The sequence below is a fragment of the Geotrypetes seraphini genome, chromosome 4 (genome assembly GCF_902459505.1).
Source record: "Geotrypetes seraphini chromosome 4, aGeoSer1.1, whole genome shotgun sequence".
In the NCBI taxonomy this organism is placed as follows: domain Eukaryota; kingdom Metazoa; phylum Chordata; class Amphibia; order Gymnophiona; family Dermophiidae; genus Geotrypetes; species Geotrypetes seraphini.
The window spans coordinates 90,485,303-90,508,902 of record NC_047087.1 but is presented as its reverse complement, the minus strand read 5'-3'; the positions used below and the strand labels follow the sequence as shown (position 1 = coordinate 90,508,902).

General features: G+C 43.6%; 1 protein-coding gene across 14 annotated transcripts in view; it reads left to right on the top strand.

The window, feature by feature from the left end:
* HHLA2 (HERV-H LTR-associating 2) overlaps positions 1-23,600 on the top strand; it is a 123,749-nt gene that overhangs the window by 6,953 nt on the left and 93,196 nt on the right. For 8 of the 14 annotated variants that reach the window (XR_004539064.1, XM_033940280.1, XM_033940279.1 and 5 more), the window contains exon 2: positions 7,285-7,365. The exons of 1 other annotated variant lie outside the window; for it this stretch is intronic. The gene's annotated coding sequence lies outside the window, so the exon portion shown is untranslated. Of the gene's footprint in view, positions 1-310; positions 496-7,284; positions 7,366-11,702; positions 11,793-16,602; positions 16,702-19,975; positions 20,159-23,600 lie in introns of those variants that run through there. 5 more of the 14 variants (XM_033940277.1, XM_033940274.1, XM_033940273.1 and 2 more) reach the window with 4 other exon arrangements.

Here is a 23,600-nt window from a genome sequence, read left to right as displayed (position 1 = left end):
AAATACAAATATCAGGTAAGACATAATTTTTCATAAGTGCCAAGAATTGTTTGTTAAAGCCAATTATTGATAGTTATAGACAATTAAGTACCAATTGAGCCATATGACAGTCAGGAATTCTTCCTCAATAATGTTAATATTTCAATGGGCAGCAGATGATGCTGGCTCATTGAGCTGGTAGTTCAGCTATCCTCCAGGAGGTGGTGTTAACTGACTAGAACAGGTCCTGCCTGATTCAGAGGAGTGGAACTCAGGCAGGGAGCAGTATATCTGTTCCAGAGTAGAATCAGTTCAAGGAGGTCCCTGGAATTGTGATGTCCAAAAGAGACCTAGACCCAAGAGGTCTCTGGAGAGAGCAGGTTTCCCTAGTTATGGGCACAGGGGATACCCTGGGAAGCAATGCAGCAACAAAAAATTGAGAGACTTTCCAGGAAAGAAACTAAGCCTGGGAAGCAGTGGAGAGTGAGAGAGATGGTGAGCATCAGTGTGGTTAAGGTGAGCAAAATTGTATATACCGAATAGACTGTTGCAGCTAGGGTTTAGAGCCTCGCCCTCACAGGCCAAAGGAGTGTTTGGAGTTTCTGTGAACCTTATGAGATGTAAAGAGTTATGTTATTGAACCAGACTTCTGAGTTGAACTGAGAGTAATTTTCCTCCGTGGGCTGTGAGGGAGCAAACTCAGGTTCCTGTAAATAAATAAAGATTTCTGTGACCGTTTCAAAGTATGTCCAGAGTGTGTGTCCACAAGCTTTACCTCCGAAACCCTGGGGGTGAAAGTTTAATCTCTCACAAGACAATTAGTTTATGCATGCAAGTAACCCTTTTCTATAACTGTGTGCCTATCTTTGGGCACCATTTATAAAATCAAAGGGTTAATGCCCCCCTTTGAGGAGGTGGTGGTAAGTGGACTTGTGCTAAATACCATGCACTAACTGTCCTTGGAAATGCTGAATCCCATCAGAAAACTGTGGCAGCGGAAATGTTCTGAGTCACTGACACCAGTATCGGGTTCATGCTCAGTTCAAGAATGAAAGCTGTGTTGGCAGCTTGGAGCACCACTATTGACTGCCACAGTTTTCTGATGGTGGTGTGGCATTTTGGCAGTCTGTGGATGGCTTCAGCTGGCAGGGCTTGTGGATCTCTATCAGGTAAGGTATTTAATTTTTTTGTTGTTGTTGTTTGAAATATTTTTATTGAATCAAACAGATAAAGTTCATAAGCATCTCCTGAATAAGGTATACATACCAACATGGTGAATAAACCAATGACAGAGACGAAAAGAGAGGAACAAAAGGTCATATGAACATCCCATCTGATAAGTATAACATATAGCAAAGCACCTCCATGCCCAAAAAAATCACCCAGTGAGGGGAAAATACACTATACAAACAAATTCTGTTGGTCTGTTTGTTTTATTATAAAACACACTCTGTCCCTAAATACACATAGAACCCTACTCCCCTTCCCAACCCACACACTAGAGAGTTGCGTGGGGACAGGAATCCCACCTGTCCCCACCCGTCTCTGCGAGGAATCCCTCCATCCCCACCCATCCCTATAAACTTCAGAAATAGTTATTTCATTTAATTATGCTACTGAATTAAAGGGTCTGGCAGAGACATATTTACAAATAAACAAAGACACTTTATTAATTTGGAAATATTAATTGGGAAGAATACATACTTTGTAAACAGGTTTCTACCAGAGCCTCTAATGTAAATATAAAATACTAGTTTTTAAGCCCGTTACATTAACGGGTGCTAGAATAGATGTGTAGACTTAGGTATTTCTTTCTTTCTTTCTTTCTGTCTCTCCCTGGCCCCTTTCTTTCTTTCTTTCTTTCTTTCTGTCGCTCTCCCTTCCCCCTGTCTGTCTTTTTTCTTTCTGTCTCTCTCCCCCTGTCTGTCTTTCTTTCTGTCTCTCTCCCTGGCCCCCTGTCTGTCTGTCTTTCTTTCTGTCTCTCTCCCTGTGCATGGTAACAGTAAGTTGTAATTAAGAGATTGACTCAAGTCAATTAAACCAGCATATGAGAAGGACTCGTTATACTGTAACGTAGTTCAGAGACATATAACTCTGAAGGGGGGGAGGTAACCCCCTCTTAGGTTAAGAGTTTTTCATCCAATCATAGCATGATATTTAGTAAAAACGAGTCCAACTCTTGAAGGTATAAGTTAATTAATAACTGTATTCAATACTTGAAATAAAACTGCTTGCAAAACTTTTAAAGAGTACAAAAGAGTGATTGCATTCAGGTTGTGCTGAAGGTGTGAAAATGTACTTAGCTGAGATACAACTTCTCAGGGTCCCGACACGGCCCCGTTTCGGCGTCTGCTTCAGGAGACCCCGCCAACCGAGAGTTAGATTTTTTCAGAAAAAGTCACACCATGTATAAGTTCTTTAACTGTGATCTGAAATGCAACAACAAAAAGAAAGTAAGATGCACCAAGTACAGGCACTGAAACTCAAAAGGCTGATGTAACTGTGCAAGATTTCAAAGTATTAACAGTTACCTCCCCCCCTTCAGAGTTATATGTCTCTGAGCTACGTTACAGTATAACGAGTCCTTCTCATATGCTGGTTTAATTGACTTGAGTCAGTCTCTTAATTACAGCTCAGCTATTTTTCTGACTCTTTTTGCTACATTGTCCCTGTCTATTGGAAACATGGTAACAGTAAGTAGCAGGCTTGGGAAGGCGACGGCAGGACTCCGCATTCACTCACCTGTGGTGACGTAGTAAGCACGCATGCGCACTCTTGCTGGCACAATCCGACAGATCAGATCTCAGGGAACACGCGATGAGAGTGCGCATGCGCGCTTAGCATTTTATTATTATAGATACAATTATTTTCTAGAACTCTAAAAGTCCTATCTTCAATAAAATAATAAAAGGGACAAAACCATAGGAAGTGCCAGGAGGAGCAGCTGCACTACCACTGGCTTGAAATATGAGAATTTGATTTCCACTACAGACAGACATCAAAAAGATTTTATTCAGCACCATAAAGTAAAATAATAATATAAAAAATCCAGTGCCACTTTTTATGGGTGTGATTAATATACAGTATATGTCTTTTCAGCAAAAAAGTTATATCTGAATAAACTTGTGGACCTTTTATTAATTTGTTTTCATTATATCTGGATATGATAACTTTTTTTTTTTTTTTTTTTTTGGGGGGGGGGGAGCGGGAAGAGAATGATATATCACAAGTGTCCTGCCGTTCTTCTGAGCTCCCCTCCTAGAACCATAGAACTGAGCTGTTAAAGCACACAAAAACATTCAAATCCCAGATGAGTTATGAATGTGCAGGGCCAAGCGTCTTTAAATCCATGCTTTTTTTAAGCTTCTCTCCAGCACTCTACAAACTGACAGCGTAATAGATCAACACATTTCACAGGGAGGAGAAGGCTGGAGGCAACTGAACCGTTACCACTTCAAGACCTCACCCACTGCTATTACCCCTTGGCACCGGGGGAATACAGCACATTTCCCAGTGGCAAGCTTGTTTATAAAGTAATCATCTCTCACTCTCTGTCACTGCGCTCACACAGTGGCAGGGTGTGAAGAGCTGTGTTATGCTGAGCCCTGCTCCAGATCCTTGTTTTTTTTCCTTTTTCTTTTTATGGAGCTGTTAGCAAGCAGGTAGGAACAGGGGATATGTCGTGGGCATGCGCAATCTTGCTCTCTCTTGCTACAAAGTTAATTTTTTAATTCAAAGCCGACGCCGCGGCTCCTCTCGATCCCCGCCTGGTGCGGTTCGAGAAACAGATCTCTTTCTGCCTCTGCCGGCGGGGACTGCCGGGGCCTGGGTGTGGTGATGAACTTTGTCATCCGGAGCCGGGAGTTGTGGGCTTAGATCTCTTTCTGCCTCTCATCTGCCAGCTTGGACCGCCGAGGCCTGGGTGCGGCAGGGAAGGGGGGGTCTTGCCTGGCCAGGGCCGGCCGAATCCCAGGCCTGCTCTCCTTCCTTTAAGTGCTGGCCCCTCATGCCGCGCCATCTAGTGCATGCGCACTCATGCCACCATATCCCGACAGATCAGGGAATATGCGGTGCGAGTGGACATGCGCGCTTAGCGTTTTATTATTATAGATAAATACTCAGCAGATGAGATCCCCCAAGCTTTCAGTAGAGGACTTCCTCTGCAGTTGGCCGTGGGTCCCTTTTGCCAAGCTTGGCAGGCAGCAGTAGCGTCCCCGAGTCACAGATGCTGGCACCTCAGTGGCTCATGAATGCTGCCAGCGATTGCTGCGCTTGGTGGAGGGGATTTCTGGCCTTCTCTAGAGGAGGTCCTCTGCTGGCGGTGCTTGGGGATCCCCACCAGCCACAGCAAGGGTCAGCAAGTACTTTAACACTGTAGAAATAAAACCAGAAATGCATTTCCTTTTCTTTTGAATACAATACAAAGACATTTGCTATATACATTTCCCAAAGCTAATATATTTTATTCAATAAATTCCATTTTTTACTTATTTTTCCATCAAGTTGGTCCCAGTTTCTTTTTACCGCTTTTCCATCTTCTGTAAATTCTTCTCTTGCTATCCATTGGTTCCTCCTACCACGGTCCAGCATTTATTCTTTTAGAACATAAGAACATAAGCGTTGCCTCTGCCGGGTCAGACCAGGGGTCCATTGTGCCCGGCAGTCCGCTCCCGCCGCGGCCCCCCAGGTCCATGACCTGAAAGTGTTCCCTACCTAACCTGAAATATCCATACCCTATTCGCTCAATGTCCTGTACGGTAAACCTCTATCTGTACCCTGTTATCCCCTTCGCTTCCAGGAAGTCATCCAGTCCCTTTTTGAACCCCAGAATTGTACTCTGTCTTATTACCTCTCCGGGAAGCGCGTTCCAGGTGTCCACCACCCTCTGAGTGAAGAAGAACCTCCTTGCATTCGTTTTCTCATCTTTTGCCCCTGCCCACCACCCCCATGCCCAGCGTTTCTCCTTCTGTTCTATCGTCCCTCTCCAGCACCATTTCACATCTCTCCCTCCATTCCTTTCACCACTATGTCCAACATTCCTCCCTCTTGCATCCCTTTCAATCTGTCCCACCCACTGGTCCCTTTCCACATTTCTCCCTCTGATCTTTCTCTTCCCTATCATCTGTACCTCCCTCCCTCCGTATGGCCAAAAATTCTCCTCTTTCTTCCATTTCCCATGTACATGACCATCTCTCTTTCCCTCTCATTGACACACCCATGCCCAATTCTCACTTTCTATTCCCTCCCCCACCTCAGCATCTTTTTTCCTCCTTTCCTCTCTCCCAAGTTCATGCTTTCTGTGTCCAAAAATGCATACCCTCCCCCAACTAAGCATCTCTTTCCCTTCCTTCTTCTATCCTCTCTCCCAAGTTCATGCCATGTGTCCAAAAATACACTCCCCCCCTCTTTGCTCCGAGTCCAGATAACAGCAGGGTTTGGAGGCAGCTCTTCTTTTCTTGCCTACAGTATGCCATGTGTAGCCGACATGATTTCCCAATAATGTATTGACAATATGCAGTCACCATCTTGGAATAAGTAGCCCAACTTGGAACAGGAGACTGGATCTCTGACATGTATTATACAGATATCAGAAATAAAGGATTCATTTAGGAGCAAAATGGCATGAGGTACAGCAAAAACTCTTGATGATGCATGCATATCACCTGTAGTGAAGGATTAGCAGATTGTCTGGATTGGGCTATTTTATGCCCCCCCTCCTCCCCTCTAAGTAGCTTCCAGGAATTAAGCACCTACTTCTTAATGTGATAAACTAATCTCCAATGATAATACAAAGCCTCATACCCCCTATAAGTTATCCCATCCAAGCTGAACATCTTACAGAAAAAAATATCCCAGAACTCTTCTTTTCCTACAGCAACTCATCTCTGGAGAGCTGTGGTGCCAGGTGACTACTAGGATTCTAGAGATACAATAATTTGGTCACTGCTGTTTGTTTCTTGAACTTCAATACTGGGATCTGTGCTCTGCTTTTATCCATTTAAATTGAGCAGCATCAGAAGTTCAAGTAAAAAACACAAGCCAGTGCTGGTCATAAATCGCTCTCTAGAAAGTGCGCTTATTTTGAAATGCTTACAGGAGCTAGCTATCTGCTTGAATGCAGTAGTAGGTGGGGAGCATTTTCAATAAAATACACAGTACAGAGAAAAGAAAAAAACCCAAAATGTTTTTCTGCCACAAACAGCTCTCCAGCAGAGAGCAGGCTGTGAAATAACGGGCTGATCAGGGCAGCTACCTAACCCTCAAGTTTAAAGTCGCTTTGTCCTCAGTAAAGATACAGGTCGGCTCGCTTCACCTTCCTCCCAGGGCTCGAAGCCACCACGCCGTCCAAGAAAGAAGCGCTCGACTGAAACTTTGCCCCAAGGCCCCAGGAACCTCCCCAGCAGCCGCTTCTCACTTCCTGCTGCTGAAGCAGGCAGGGCAGTGCACTCCCAGCCCCTTGGTGCCAGGTTAGGGTTTGTTGTGGGGGGGATGAGGAGTAGGACTTTGTCCTCCCGCTCTAAAATTATGCAGGCTGTCCTCCGCTCTAGCCTGCGCATGACACCTCCTGACGAATCAGCAGCAACAGTCTCTGTCAGGTAGGCAGTGAGCTTAGCACGTAGGCACACAGACTCTTCAGCCGTTGAGTGGCACCGAGCAGGATTGCGCTTTGGTGCTACTGCTGCTGCTCAGCGCTGACTGGCTCCTGCGAATTCTTGTTTAACTAAAGGGCATGGGTGGACTAAAATGTAGGAAAGGGGTTGGAAGAGGGGAGGCAGGGAAATAAGAAGCAGAAATAATTGCGGAGCTGAAAGCAAAAAGGGAGAGGGGTCACAGCTGTGAAATGATAGCATTGCACTTGACTACAGAAATGTAACTAGAATTATGTCAATAATATCTATACATAGAATATACATTTGCATTGTAGATATCACCTTATGCATATTAGACTATGCAAATTTGCATGTTGTGGTATAATCTCTGTTCGGTCTCTGTGGCTAACAAACGCTTGATGCAATAAAATATATACATGTTTCCATGATGATTGGGGTGGTCTTCTGCATGTGCACACATTCACATATGACTTGCTTATAGCATTAAATATTTCTTTACATGTGTTAACTGCACTGAGCTTCAATACACAGTTTATGTTGGCCTTTCTATGTGTTTTTAGGTTTTCTCCTTTTATGATGATTATTTTTGACTTTTTTATTTTTGTTTGTAAATTTCTGTCATTTCCCTTTTTATATCGGATGTGCCTGGTATCAGAAATGAGTTGATGACTAGTATTGTGATCTTTTTTTTTAGGTGATCAGGATAGATTGCCAGATCATGATGCAGACTCACAGGGTCATTGGCACAAAGTACAGGAGATTAACATTTATGAAGGTATTTAACTTGGCTATCTTCCATGGCTTTCCATTTGAGTGATACAGGTCCCTTATTTTCGAAGCATTTCATGTGTAAATAGCAGCTTCCAAACATGTAGATCACTTACACAGTGCCTGCTCATGGGACTGTGGCACCCTGAGCCAACTCTTCAGAGGCACCCCCCACCCCCACCCCAACAATATGGTATCTCTCTCCTTCCCCCTCTCCCCATTCTGCTTGACCTCAGCAGGTCAGTGCACTGAAGACAGGGCCACCATCAGAAATTTCTGGGCCCCTTACTGAGCAATCCTATTGGGTCCCTCACGCACACCTTCCCCCCGCCCCCCCCCCCCCTTCTTCCATGGGCCGAATACACATATACTTTTCTCTGTCGCCGTATTCTTTGACCAAAAGATTTGTAAGCCTGCAACCACGTCAAGGTAGACTCTTTCAGCAGGGCCCTAACCTAACCTAAACTAAACTAATCTATACCTATCTATTCTAAACTAACATACTTCTAATACTGAACTAATAACAAACTAACAAACATCTGCATAATAAATAATTAATAAATAATAGTGCTAGTAGCTATAATTCACTTTTGAATGTAAAATCTCAGTTAAGGATTTCTTTTGACCTTTGTAGGCCAGAAGTAGATCACAATTGCACAATATTTTTTGTAACAAGTATTAAATGTGTTTTTATAAATACTGTAAGCTTAATAAATATATCAGAAAAAACTACACATCTTAGCACATATCTAAACATACACATCTGAGCGCATATCTGAACATACACATCTGACTGTATATGTGAGCGCATATCTAAACATATACATCTGAACGCATATCTGAACATACACATCTGTATGATCCCATCCTCCTCAGCTTGCCATCATGCATGTTAAAAATGTACAATATGTTGATATGTGCACCTTCCTTCCTTCCCATCCATCCTCCTCAACCTGTCCTTACACATCCACAACTGCTTGTTAATAATGATGTATATGTTATGATGATAAATAAGTGCATATGAGTACATCATTAACATGCAGCTATGGATGAATATATAATGATGTTATGAGTGTGCACCTCTTCCTTCCCATCCTCCTCAGCATGTCACATACAGCATGTTACATTACACAGACTTTGTGTAATGTAACATGCTGTATGTGACATGCTAAGGAGGATGGGAAGGAAGAGGTGCACACTCATAACATCATTATATATTCATGAATCAATCTGATAATCATCACCACCAGGCTGTGTGTGTTATGGGATGGAGGAAGAAAGGTGCATGGGATGGAGGAAGAAAGGTGCATGTTTAAATTGCACGGGGACAGAAATCCCACCCGTCCCCGTGAGGACTCCCACCCGTCCCAGTGAGGACTCCCACTCGTCCCTGCAAGGAATCCTTCTGTCCCCACCAATCCCCGCGAGGAATCCCCTCCGTCCCTGCCCGTCCCTATAAATTACAGAAATAGTTATTTCATTTAATTATGCTACTGAATTAAAGGCTCTGGTAGAAACCCATTTAAAAATAAGCAAAAAGACTTTATTAATTTGGAAATATTAATTGGGAAGAATACATACTTTTAAACGGGTTTCTACCAGAGCCTCTAATGCTTATACATTTTTATCAACACAACTAATATACTAATTTATCCTGAAGCAAAAAAAAGAATTTTTTTCCTACCTTTGTTGCCTGGTTTCTGCTTTCCTCATGTTCTCATTTAATTCCTTCCATCCACTGTCTCTCTTCTTTCTGCGTCTTCCATTTGCTCTGTTACTATGCCTCTCCCTTTCTCCCCCCTCCCAAATTGGTCTGGCACCCATCTTCTTCCCTCCGCTCCCCCCATAGTCTGGCATCTCTGTCTTCTTCCCTGCCAGTGTCTTCACCCCACTCTCTCTTCCCCATTTCCTTTCAGCATCCTTCTCCCCCCCATCTTCCCCATGTCCTGTCAGCATCCTTCTCCCCCCTCTGTCTTCCACATTTGCTTTCAGTGTCCTTCTCCCCCCCTGTCTTCCCCATGTCCTTTCAGCGTCCTTCTCCCCCTCTGTCTTCCACAAGTGCTTTCAGTGTCCTTCCCCCCCTGTCTTCCCCATGTCCTTTCAGCGTCCTTCTCCACCCCTTTATCTTCCCCATGTCCTTTCAGCATCCTTCTCCACCCCTTTATCTTCCCCATGTCCTTTCAGCATCCTTCTCCACCCCTTTGTCTTCCCAGTGTTTTCAGCGGCCTTCTCCCCCCTCAGTTTTACCCTTTTCCCTTAAGCGTCTTTTCTTCTCCACTCCACCTTTCCTCCCTTTCTCCCTCCCTGCCCCTTACCTTTGTAGTGCTTCCTCACCCGACAGACAACAAAACAGGCCCGGTCCGACAAACCTCCCTGCCCTGTAGCCGCGAATCTAAATTACCTTCTTACAGCAGCTGGAGTATTGAAAGGGGAGAAGTTTAGAACAAATGCTAGGAAGTTCTTTTTCACACAGAGGGTGGTGGATACATGGAACATGCTACCAGAGGATGTGAAAACAGGAGCACGCTACAGGGGTTCAAAGAAGCTTTGGATAGGTACTTGGAAGACAAAGGGATTGAGGGGTACAGATAAGAGTAGAGGTAGATTATAGGGATGGGATTAGAGGTAAGTTATAAAATTAATCAGGGATCACTGTTCAGGCACTAGGTCTGATGGGCCGCCGCGGGAGCGGACCGCTGAGCAAGATGGACCTCTGGTCTGACTCAGCGGGGGCAACTTCTTATGTTCTTATGGAGCTGCTGTAAGAAAGTAATTTAGATTCGCTGCTGCAGGGCAGGGAGGTTTGTCGGCCGGGCCTGTTGTCGGTCGGTCAAGGGAAGCGGCACAAGGCTAAGGGGACCTGACCGGCTGTGCACACTCCCCCCCATGGCTGCACTGGGGCGGACCGCCGCCCCCCCCCCCCTTCGGAACACGACTGCCTTTTCCCTACCTGCCCTGCTGCAAGCAGCCGACCGGAAGTCTTCCCGATGTCAGCGCTGACGTCGGAGGAAGGGAGGGCTTTGCTTAAGCCCTCCCTCCGACGTCAGCGCTGACATCGGGAAGACTTCCATTCGGCTGTGTTCTGTGGCAGGGCAGGTAAGGAGAAGGAGAGGAGACTATGCTTGCGACCCTGGGGGAGCCCGGGCCCCCTGTCAGCTCCGGGCCCCTGAATGCAGGACTGGTAGTACTGCCCTGATGGCGGCCCTGACTGAAGATAAAGAGTGCCAAAATCTCAGTCTAACATGTATCCCTCCAGGACAGGGGTAGGCAATTCTGGTCCTCGAGAGCCGGAGCCAGGTCAGGTTTTCAGGATATCCACTTGAATGTGTATGAGATGGATTTGCATGCACTGCCTCCTTGAGATGCAAATCTATCTCATGCATATTCTTTGTGGATATCCTGAAAACCTGACCTGGCTCCGGCTCTCGCGGACCGGAATTGCCTACCCCTGGCTTTAGGACAATGAATCGCAAACTGTGTGCTACAGTGAGATTCCAGGTGTGCTGCTAAGGTTGAGTCTCACTTCCAGCGTCGGCACCTCTTCTCCTCTCCACCCCCACACGAACCTTGACTCGTTTTTCCTGAGCTCGAAGCCATGTCTGGAGGGCCTCCGAGCATGCGCGGATGTCAATGTGGTGATGTCATGCACATGCATGCAATGTCATCAACATCCATGCATGCATGGAGGCCCTCCAGACACGGCCCCAAGCTCAGGGAAAATGAGATGAGGTTCATGTGAGGTGGGGTGGAGCTGTGGATATGCCACAGAAAAACATTTGCTTTGTTAATGTGCTGGAGCAAAAAAAAGTTTGCAGGACACTACTCTAGAAGGTTGAAGGTAGACCAGACTGGGATTTTATTGCCCTTTATCACCAGCACCTGGGGCCAGGGCCTCACATGGTCCATAGGTTGAGCCGGCCCTGCACATATACAGAGCAATTTTAGAAAGCCACTAGAGTAGGTTGCCAATTATCTGGACTAATCTTGGCAGAGAGCAGTCCGGATAATGGAAAATTGAGATGATTGAACATTTCTTTTTGAAAAGAGTACACACATTAAGCATTTGGCATAATGTTGACCATTATGGTGAAGGCTGTTATGAGGAGTTTTGGCAGGCTTGGGGCATTTAGGGGGTATGAAGGGAGCGGGGAGGTAGTAAGTTGGTGGTTGAAAGCAAGTTATACTGTTCGGGGGAAAAAGTAGCTGGAGTTTGGTGTTGTAAAATCTGGTACCTGTGTCGGGGTGCGAGGTTGGTGAGGCTGCTCTAGTCTGGGAAGGCATTTTTTTCTGCTTGGGTTTGCGGTGGTTTTCTTGTGACGGAGCTTTGTTCTGGCATTTTTTTAGATTCTTCTTGTATGACATACTTGCTTACTGGCACTATCGCTTCTATTAAGGAGATGCCTCCTGGGATCTAGTGCCGGTTTCATGGATTAGGTACGGCCAAACTATTTGTGATTATGATACAATAAAGAATGGAAGCAATATGGATAAGTGTTTGGATAATCAACATCCTACTCTATTTAGATCTGGTGATCTACACCACACAGATTAAAAAAGGCGTGGTTAGGGCTTGGAGAGAAAATGGTTTGGGTAGGTTTAAAAAATATAAACATGTATTCCCTGTTTCTTAAAAGGATATACAGTATTTAAAATATCGATATACAGTATTTAAAATATCGTCTTTTGCACCTGCCCTCAGGTGTGCATAAGTGACATTTTATAGGGGCAAGCATAAAGGCCTTAATGAGAGCAGGGGTGATCAAAGTCACAAAGTATTATATGCAGAATACTGAGAGAACCTAATTATATCTCCAACTGAATTGCTGTCATATATCATTGCTATGAAATGTTCCACTAGTTTGCATGCTGTGAAGGAACCCTTTTCTCCATAAATATTATTTGCAAAACCTCTATCGTTTTGAAAAACTGCTACAAAGTCACTAAAGTTCAAACTTATCTTGCTCAAGTTCTCTGTTGCTTGATCTTTGCTGTGTCTTCAGTCCGCTGCTGGCGTTTCGCTGGAAAGCTGCGTCGTGGCAAAGGACTCAAATGCACAATCGGCGCTCGTGATGCACACTCTCAATTTGCTCAAGTTCTCTGTTGCTTGATCTTTGCTGTGTCTTCAGTCCACTGCTGGCGTTTAACTGGAAAGCTGCGTTGTGGCAAAGGACTCAAATGCACAATCGGCGCTCGTGATGCATGCTCTCAATAGGCAGCAAAGATCAATCACTGGCAGCATACAGGGATCTGAGGCTTCTTCCTCCTACATTAAAATATTACAGTGACTTTGTAGCAGTTTTTCAAAACAATAGAAGTTTTGCAAATAACATTTATGGAGAGAAGTATTCCTTCACAGCATGCAAACTAGTGGAACATTTCATAACAATGAAATATATAAGAGGAATTCAGTTGGTGATCAGGGTCACCCCTGTTCCTGTGGCTTCACGTTCAAAATAACATCTGTGACTCTACTACTAAGGTTGCAGCAGCCTAATAAGGGCTTTTTTTCACTCCTACTCCTTGGGCTCTGGGTTCAAAAGGGCAAAATTGCTGCTAGGGGTGCTACTGTGATCTTAGAGCTGCAGGAGCAACTGGAACTTGTTCCTGCTCTCACTACACCACCAAAGACCTCAAGTAGGGACTGATTGGGTCTTTGGTGGAGTTATTGATGGGTGGGGTGGGGAGGTCACTGCTTTTGTGAGAGGATGCTGTCGGGAACAGCGATTTATAAGGCTGCTTCCAAGCATGTGTAGGGTGAAATTCTACATATTTTCCCCCATGTGTAGCTTTGTAAAATTGCTGCTCCTGCAGGATGTGGAAAGGCATAGATGTGTAGTCCTACATGTTCTTACATGTAATTTTTTATTTTTTTTTTAATAAGGGTTCAGCATTTGGCAGAGTCTTTGTAAAATAGTTTGGGAATATTTTGCACAACCCAGGTTGAATGTTCCTATCCACATTCTTTCTAAAATAGGGCTCATAAGAATTTATCTTTTTAGATTAGGACCATGCTGAAGATTTGAGGGGAAATTGATATTTTTTTGTTTTATTATCCACTTAATGTCCCTGAAAAGTCACAGATCATCTTGGCATTGTCAGTCTGAGGTGGAGTCTGCACAGAGTTGGTATTTACCCAGTTAGCAGTGATATTCAGTCTGCTAATGAATTAACTGTCCAGTTAAGGTTAGAACAGCAAAAAGACTGTCCTAACTTTCCCCCATTTTAGAAAGCCAAGTTAGGCTTTTTTATCACCAGCCACAGTAGTATTAGCTCAGATGCTCGTAGGAATTCTCAGTGGCGTACCAAGGGGGGGATCCGCCCCGGGTGCAGCCTTAGGGAGGGGTGCACAGCTGGCCAGGTCCGGAAAATTCTATCGGGCCGATCAGCCTGTCTCTCCCCGATGTCAATTCTGCCGTCGGAGAGGAAGTTCGTGCCAGCCAATCACTGCCTAGCTGGGTGGAATTTCCTCTCCGACGGCAGAATTGACATCGGGGAGAGGAATGCTGGTTGGCCCGATGCAGGGAAGACTCAGGGAAGGAGAGCTTGGGGCGGCAGCGGCTTTGGGGCATTTTACCCGATGGTGGTAACTTGAGGGGCTGTTCCCCAATGGTGGCAGCAATGGCTTGGGGGAGGGCAGGGAGAAAGAAAGAAAGGGGGGCAGGCAGGGAGACAGAAGGAAAGAAGGGAAACAGAGAAACAGAGAAAAAGAAAGGGGGCATGAAGAGAGAAAAAAAGAAAGGGAGGCAGGGAGAAAGAAAGGGCAGGGAGAGAGGAAGAAAAAGTTGGGGGAGGGAATGAGGTCTGGAGGAAAGGAAGCATACAGGCTGAAAGAAGGGAAGAAAGATTTGATGCACAGTCAGAAGAAGAAAGTGCAACCAGAGACTCATGAAATCACCAGACAACAAGGTAGAAAAAATGATTTTATTTTAAATTTAGTGATCAAAATATGTCTGAATTTATATCTGCTGTCTATATTTTGCACTATGGCCCTCCTTTTACTAATCTTTAATCTTTCTGCTAAAAATCTTTCTGCTACTGAATTGTCTGTTTTACAGTTAGGCATGTCATTTGTTCCGTTTGTTCCAACTGACGCTTATGTCACTTATGCTCATCTTCATCGTTTTTTTAGATCCCTCAAACTGAAATTATTTTTTGAATGGGATTCCTCTTTTATGGATAGTCATCATATTTCTTCTACCTGGACACCTCCTGGTGATCCAGATGCATTTATTTCAGTGTTTGAGAAATTGGTTCTTAAAGATGTTGATTCTCTTCGATGTGAGAAAAGAAAATTACCTTTTAACCTAACTCATGAACAGAATTTGACAGTTAAAGCCCTTGCTCAGGATTCTTATATTGTGGTCACCCCTGCTGACAAAGGGGGTGGCATTGTTGTGCTGGACACCTCTATGTATGAGGCAGAAGTGATGCATCAATTGTCTGATTCCAATGTTTATTCTTGCTTGACTGATGACCCCACCGTGGAATTTCAAAAGGAGGTATTTGCTCTGTTATCTCAAGCACAGCAGGAAGGGTTATTATCCTCCAAAGAGTTTAAATATCTGTATCGCCAGTATCCCGTTATCCCCAATATTTATTTTTTGCCTAAAATCCATGTCTATAGTTAATCCTCCCGGTCGCCCTATTGTTTCTTGCAGTAATTCCCTTTTTGAACCTCTATCTCAGTTTGTTGATTTTTTTCTTCAACCGTTTGTCTTTAAAATTTCTTCTTATATACGGGATTCCATGGACTTTATTTCTCAGATTGCGCAGTTGCATATTCCTTTGGATATCAGGGAGTCTGTCTTAGTCACCATGGACATCTCGTCTTTATATACGAGTATCCCTCAATCTGAGGCTATGCGCACCATTAGAATGGTGCTGTCTGAATCTGATCTGGTGGGTAATCGTTTAGATCTTATTTTGTCCATGGCTGAGTTTGTTATCAGTAAGAATTATTTTAGGTTTAAACAACAGTTTTATGTTCAGAAAAAGGGCGTCGCCATGGGGGCCATGGTGGCCCCTTCGATTGCATGCCTATTTATGGCAAATTTTGAGGAATCTTTTGTTTATTCTTCTGAATTATTCTCCCAGGTATGTTATTGGAAACGGTACATTGACGATATATTTTTCATATGGGGGGGATCCCATTCTGATTTGGACAGATTTTTTACATATTTGAACCACTGTGATCAGAACATCCAGTTCACGATGACGTATCATTCTAATTCCATTAATTTCTTAGATATTCAGTTATATTATGACCAGGGACAGTTCAATACTTCTATATTTCGTAAATCTACTGATACCAACACAGTATTGCACTACCGTAGTTATCATCCCAAGCCTTTATGTGATAGCATACCTACTGGTCAGATGCTCAGGCTAAAACGCCTATGCTCTTCCAGCAATGATTTCAAAACTCAGAGCCAATTTATGTCACATAGATTCAGCCAACGGGGTTATCCCACTCATGTGATTAAACTCGCAGTGAAGCGCGCTTCTCATGCTGACCGGCAGTGGCTTTTTTATCCTAAATCATCTCATGAGGTTTCAGATTGTAGGATACCGTTTTCCCCTCTGTCTACTCATATACAGAATATCATCAGCCATCATTGGCATCTATTGAGTTACCATCAGGTATTCACTAACAGACCTAGATTTGCCTTTAAACGTGGTAAAAATTTAAGGGAACGTTTAAAGCACCGTGATTCCACTCTGGTTTTTGCCAATGGTGAGCGTGGTCACACTGCTTGTGGTCAATGCCGGTATTGTCAGTATTCTTTGAGCACTGATAAAGTTTTCATTCCCAATGTTAATATTTGGTTTTCTCTTCAATCAGTACAAATTGCAATTCCACCCAGGTTGTCTACGGGATTTTTTGCCCATGTCAGAAACTTTATATTGGCCAAACAAAAAGAGCCATTAAAATCCTTATTGCTGAACATCTTAGTTGTATTAGAACCCTTAAGAATGAGGCTCCGTTGGTAGAGCACTGGGTTCAATTCAATCATTCTTTATCTGATTTGTGTTTTTGTGTTCTCAAACAGCTTGTTGTCAACTCTGGGGGGGATATCTCTTGCTTACTTATGTATAAGGAGAAACGGCTGATTTTTACCTGGCAAACTGACATCCCCAACGGTCTCAATAAAGAGATTGAGTGGCTGACTTCCCATTGAGTATATGGTTGTCAGTTGTCTTTCTCTTTGGATTCATTAAAGTTATTTTTGTTTTGGCTTCAGCTGCTACTTATTGCCTTGCCTTTTTTCAGTCTCCATACTGCTGGGTGTGGCAGCTGTGTACTCAGTTTTGCTCTTTGCATTTGGTTTTGGCTCCCTGCCTGGTATGTTTGCCATTAGTCAGTTTATATTCTGTGTTTTGTGATATGCTTTTGTTTCTGCTCATGTCAGTGTAGTGTACACTTGTTTTTGTTTTATTTTTTTTAAATTGCTTTCTTCCTCTTGACAAAAATTTCATCGAAACACGGCCTGTGTTGAGGAAGTGTGAGGAGATGTTAGAAGATTGGTTGCCTGTTATGGCATTTCACCTCTGCTTGTGAAGACATTGAAAATGCTCTCTGTCCTCTTGGTTTTTGATTATCTAACTTATTATACTGTTTACTGACAGCACGTTTGCACTTGCACCTGGTGATATGGAGGTTGGATTTGAACTCTAATCTGTTTGGGGTGCTGTTTTTTTGATTTTTTTCCTCTCTGGATGGCCCACAATCATCTTGCTTGCTTTATTCCTCGTGGACATTGTTCCAGGAAGACTTTGAATTTTCAAGCTAAGTGATTTATGAACTTTCGAACACAGCTATATTTATATATCATTGTATGATTTTTTTGTGTGGCCTTTTCCAGCCTGGTTTGATAGTGCTTGTTATATGTTGTTATATCTTGTTTGGTTTGTTTGTAGTGTTTGTATGGTGTTCTGTGTATGCTATTCTATGAAAATTTTGTGATATTTTTGCAAATTTTAAATTATTAAATATGTACAATATTTCTAACTTTGTAATTTGAGTACATTGCTCTGATATTATAGTATTTTTCTGTGGTATATACCCTTTAGGGATTTCTTTTTCTTACCCCCCTTTTACTAAACCACAATAGCGTTTTTTAGCGCAGGGAGCCTATGAGCGTCGAGAGCAGCCCTGGGCATTCAGCGCAGCTCCCTGCGCTAAAAGCTTCTATTGTGCTTTAGTAAAAAGGGGGGGAGGGGGTATTTGTCTATTTTTGTATGGTTGTTACTGAGGTGACAGTGCATAGAGTCATCTGCCTTGACCTCTTTGAAAAAAACCCAGAATAGGAATGATAACATTTTCTCAGCGTACAGTGGGCTTTGTGTTTTTAAAAAAATTTTATTGTTGATAGATCATTTTGACTTGGTCATTTTAAAAGTAGCTCGCAAGCCCAAAAAGTGTGGGCACCCCTGAGCTAGAGTGTTGAAGCTGCATGTTTCTGCTGTAAAGGTCATCTCTTATGCAACCGGAAGTTGCATCAGAGACGACCTTTACGGCAGCCATATGCAACTACAATGCTCCGGCTGCTGTAAGAAGGCAGTTTAGACATCGCTGGCCACAGGGCAGGGAGGTTTGTCTGACCGGGCCTGTTGTCCGGGCTGGGGGGGGGGGGGGAGAAAGCGCCACGGAGGTAAGGGGCAGGGAGGGAAAAAGGGAGAAAAGGTAGGGTGGAGAGGAAAACAGGGTAAAACAGAGGGGGGAGAAAGACGCTGAAAGCACATGGGGAACACAGAGGGGGTAGAAGGACGCTGAAAGCACACGGGGAAGACAGAATGGGAAGAAGATGCTGAATGGAAATGGAAAACAGAGAGTGGGGAGAAGATGCTGAAGAGAAATGAGGAACAGAGAGTGGGGAGAAGATGCTGCAGGAAAATGGGGAAGAGAGTGGGGAGAAGACGCTGAAGGGAAATGGGGACGAGAGAGTTGGGAGAAGATGCTGGCAGGGAAGAAGCCAGAGATGCCAGACTATGGGAGGAGCGGAGGGAAGAAGTTGGGTGCCAGACCAATTTGGAAGGAGGGAGAAAGGGAGAGGCACAGTAACAGAGCAAATGGAAGATGTAGAGAGAAAAGAGACAGTGGATGGAAGGAAGAGAGTAATAAGAAGATGAGGAAAGCAGAAACCAGAGAAGACAAAGATAGAACAAAAATTTTCTATTTATTTATTGCTTTAGGAGACGTGTCACTGTTTCTGTGGTGTTGCATTGTATGCAGAGTCCAGCTTCTTGCTGGTTCAATTTAACCTTTGTCTATGTATTTCTATTTTATCCCCCCTTTTACAAAACTGTGGAGCATTTTTTAGCGCCAGCCATGGTGGTAGCAGTTCTGATGCTCAGAATTCTATGAGCATCAGAGCTGTTACCACCGTGGCTAAAATCCACACTACAGTTTTGTAAAAGGGGAGGGGTTAGTTTGTGATGACATATTCCATACTAGGCGAAGGTGTTTTCTGTGCTCTGTGTGTTCGAAAGACATGGTTTTCTGTTAGGATTGACGGTGTAAGATTGATCTGTACTAGTCTGGCTTGTTTAATTTTACAATGGGTGTATTGATGTACTGCTCACTGCAGTATGTAGGATGCTGCCTTTTCCTAGGTACTCATGTGTGATATGTGACTTGTTACTAAAAATCATGTTTTTTGTACAGATGGGGGGGTGCCAAAAAATGATGGGCCGCAGGTATCACATATGCTAGGTACGCCACTGGGAATTCTATGAGTGTTGGAGCTAATACCGCTGTAGTCAGTGATTTTAAAAAAAGCCTAATGTGGCTTTGTACAAAGCAGGTTTTGTCTGTGTACTGCTCTGAATATTGTTGGTACCTGAATAAGTAGCAGCCGCAGTCAAAGTTATACCTGGATTTTTGGTGCTGAATATCTGTGGGTTTAAAAAATCCGTAGTGGCTATTATTTAGAAAAATGCTGGCCACCCTGGGCTCAGTGTAATCCGCCACCATTTTTTTTGTAACTTGACAAATGTTTTAATGTCGGAGTAGGAGTTGGTGCTAGAGAGTTGCACAGGGATAGAAATCCCATTGAGGACAAGTGGGGATGAGTGAAATCTAACCCATATCCTCCTGTATCCATTAAGATCTGTTCCATTCATGTGATATATCTATATCCCTTTCTGTACTCACAGGAGTCAACACTATTACTTGCTCACATTCCTTCATTTTCTCCCAACTGCAACATCCTCCTGTTTTTGTTTGGACAGTATTCACTATTCAACCTATGAATGTTCCAAGCTTCAGTCTAGAGTTTGGCTGACCCTCTGGGCATTCCAGGTTCATTTGGTGCTCCATTTTGTCTCATTCTGGCATCACCAGAGGTTTTTACTACACTCCTATAGGAATTCCACAGCAACTTTTTTTCCATCCCCATGAGAATGCCTTGATCCCTATTCCTGTGCAGCTTTCTAGTTAATGCTATACTGTATATGAGTTCATGATTAACACATACAAAATACAATTAATAAGGACACTCTGGACAGGAAATTGGTATGTGATAAAGTAACTGGGAGAACTTTTAAAATATATTAGTATTTTACTTTGTAAATCTGGAATAGACCTTCCACTGAATAGCAGCTTACGTTTTTTTAAGAATCAGCAGCAGGATCAAGAGCTGGGGAGTTGGTGCTTAAATAGTGTTACAAAATGTGGAAAATGGTAGGAGTCCATTCTAACCTTGGTCCCACCATGCTTTGAGAAGGACTGAGATGAGCAGGACAGTTGGACCCCATGCCATACTGGAAAGACTTCTGTCATAGTTGCCAAAATGAAAATGGTAAGGATTTGAAAAGCCTGCAATGTCCTTGGGGCCTGATTTAAAATGATTCATTTCTCATTTTGTGTCTGCACAGGAGAAAACTTAGTAAATTAGGCCCTTAGACATCTATGGGGCATTTTTCAGAGGGAGACAGTCCATGGGTAGTTTTTTTACACATGAGCTTTGCACCAAATTTCAAAGAAGGTATATGTGCAGACTTGTACTTTAAAGTTAGCCCTGTTCATTTGCTGTTTGTGAGGATACCTTTCTTCCTCTCTGGTTCCTGTTTCAGTCCTCTCAGCTTTTAACCTTCCTTCTATTTCATCCTTAAAAAAGGTAGTTAGATCTTTTTGATCCATCTCTTCTCCAAACAATCCTATTCCAGCTTTTCTAAAAAGATTCCTAGATTGTCTTTCTGGTCCCTTGGCAGTTTAGTTTCTAATAGTTTCGATTCTGCTATATTTCTATCTACAGTAAAACCTTGGATTGTAAGTAACTCGGTTTGCAAGTGTTTTGCAAGACAAGCAAAACATTTTATTAAATTTTAACTTGATATATAAGCAATGTCTTACAATACAAGTACATACAGTATACACACATCACAACTGAGCCGAGAGTTCTTCTTTCTCTGACGCTGCGGGAGTGTAGTGACTGTTCTAAATGAGTGAGGTTTTGCAATAAAAGTACATATAGTATTTTGTATTGAAGTTTTTGGGTTGTGGAACAAATTGTCTGAGTTTCCATTATTTCCTTTGGGGAAATTCACTTTGATATACGAGTGCTTTGGATTACAAGCATGCTTCTGGAATGAATTATGCTCGCAAACCAAGGTTTTACTGTACTTGGAAGCATGCCATAGTTATTCCTGTGCTTAAAGCCCCTAAATTGGATCTTGCAGATTTTACAAATTATAGGTCAATTTCTAACTTAAGTTTCCTTTCTAAAATTACTGAAAATGTAGTAGCAGCACAACTCTGACTTTCTTCACTGCATAAATGTGTTTCATCCACACCAGACAGGTTTTCGTCCATGGCAATCAACTGAACACTCACTCTTAGGTTTAACCTATTATGTAAGATCAATTCTGGATGGAAATCGCGATGTTGTTGTTTTCTATCTGGTCCACTGCCTTCGATTTGGTGCACCATTCAATCTTACTAGACTGTTTAAAGGATTTACATATTACTGACAAAGTTTCCATTGGGTTCCATTCCTACCTCACTGAGCAGTCATTCTTTTTATTATTCTGGTTCTTTCTCAAGTCTGCAGCAACTTCAATCAGGCGTCCCTCAGGGTTCAGTTCATGGGCCCATCCTCTAATATTTTCCTTGCACCACTCACATTACTACGTCAGTCACTTGGATTCACTTTTTTTTAGTTATGCTGATGGTATTCATCTTCTTTACCCTTTTAATTCTCAGTGCCCCAATGATTTCTCTTTAATTTCTAAAAAATATTAAATGAGGTAGTCAATTGGTTAACATCGAATAGGTTGAAAATTAACTCTCAGAAAACGTCTGACTTTTTTTCTTCTATCAAACCTTCCATGTTTCATTATGAAAGGCTGTACTTAGGGTTGCTGTACCCTTGCTGTACTTAGGGTTGCCAGACCGGACCCCCCGCCCCTCCCCCCACCTACTCTTATCAGGCAGGGAGCAAGTCTGCTCATGTGCTGGTGCTAAATGATGATGTCACGCATGCGGGCGTGTGACATCATTGCATGACAGCCGCGCATGCGCAGATTACCTCCCTGCCTGACACAGCTTTTCAAAACCTGGACGGACCCCCGGACATGTCCTAAAAAGGAGGACATTTTTGGGGAAATCCAGACATCTGGTAACCCTAGCTGTATTCCTCGTCTATCGAAAGTCTTAGATAACTCATTGTCGTTTCATTCTCATATTTCCAGAGTTGTTTCTTCTTCATTCTTAAAGCTTTGTCAGCTTTGTTCTGTTCGGTCATTCCTAAACCATAATTCACTCCAGATTCTTTTACACTCTTTGTTTTTTTCTAAGCTTGATTATTGTAATTCTCTTTTAATCAGTCTCCCCCAATACCAACTTCGTCGACTTCTGCTTGTGCAAAACACTGCACTCCATTTACTTCATTGCCATTCTAAATAATATCACATTACTCCTTTACTTAAATCTGAACATATGCTTCCAGTTATTTATAGAATACCATTTAAGTACAATGTACTTTCTTCTCAAGATTCAGTCTTCATGTCTTCCCTTAATTTTGGCTAGTCACCTGATCCCCTACTCACCTAAAAAGAATCTTCGTTCCTCTCATCTAAATTTGTTATCTGTGCCAGAGACTGGGATAGGAGAATGGTGAAGGGGTATGTGTGTGTGTGGGGGGGTGTCTTGGGGAGTAGGGGGGAGTCTTGTGAGTCCTGTTCTGTTGTGGGGAATAAATGATTAAATGCTATGGCATTCAGGATGTGTCTGTTCAACAAGATATGGTTCATGCTATTGCATATACAGTGGTGCCTCACACAACGAACTTAATTGGTTCCAGGAGCAAGTTTGTTATGCGAAACGTTCGTTATGTGAAACGCGTTTTCCCATAAGAATACATGTAAAAAAAAATAATTCGTTCTGCAGCATAAAATATGCTAAGATGACATAAAAAAAGATAAATTTTTGGTTATTATTTTTATTTAGATACATCTAAAAACATAATTGTTTTTTAAAACAACACACATTTTTTAAATTTAAAGACAGACTAAGTAGAGTCTAATTTTACAGTGAGAGAGGGCAGAGTCTCAGCGGCAAAAACTGGGACTTAACTGTTCATTTTTTTTTTTTTTTCTACCGTGTTTCCCCGATGATAAGGCAGGGCCATCAAATAAGACAGCCCCCCCTTTTTAGAAAAAAATGTAAAATAAGGCACCCCCCCGCAAATAAGCCACCCACCGATACCTGCGCTTACCCGAATCGGGTGGTACGGTGGGTGACTCCGTGTGGTCCCTGGCACCCCCGACACGATCGGGGCAAGAGGGAGCTCAAGCCCTCTTGCCCCCCCGACTCCCCGACACGATCGGGGCAAGAGGGAGCCCAAGCCCTCTTGCCCCCCGACTCCCCGACACGATCGGGGCAAGAGGGAGCCCAAGCCCTCTTGCCCCCCCGACCCCCCGACACGATCGGGGCAAGAGGGAGCCCAAGCCCTCTTGCCCCCCCCCCGACTCCCCGACACGATCGGGGCAAGAGGGAGCCCAAGCCCTCTTGCCCCCCGACTCCCCGACACGATCGGGGCAAGAGGGAGCCCAAGCCCTCTTGCCCCCCCGACTCCCCGACACGATCGGGGCAAGAGGGAGCCCAAGCCCTCTTGCCCCCCCGACTCCCCGACACGATCGGGGCAAGAGGGAGCTCAAGCCCTCTTGCCCCCCCGACTCCCCGACACGATCGGGGCAAGAGGGAGCCCAAGCCCTCTTGCCCCCCCGACTCCCCGACACGAT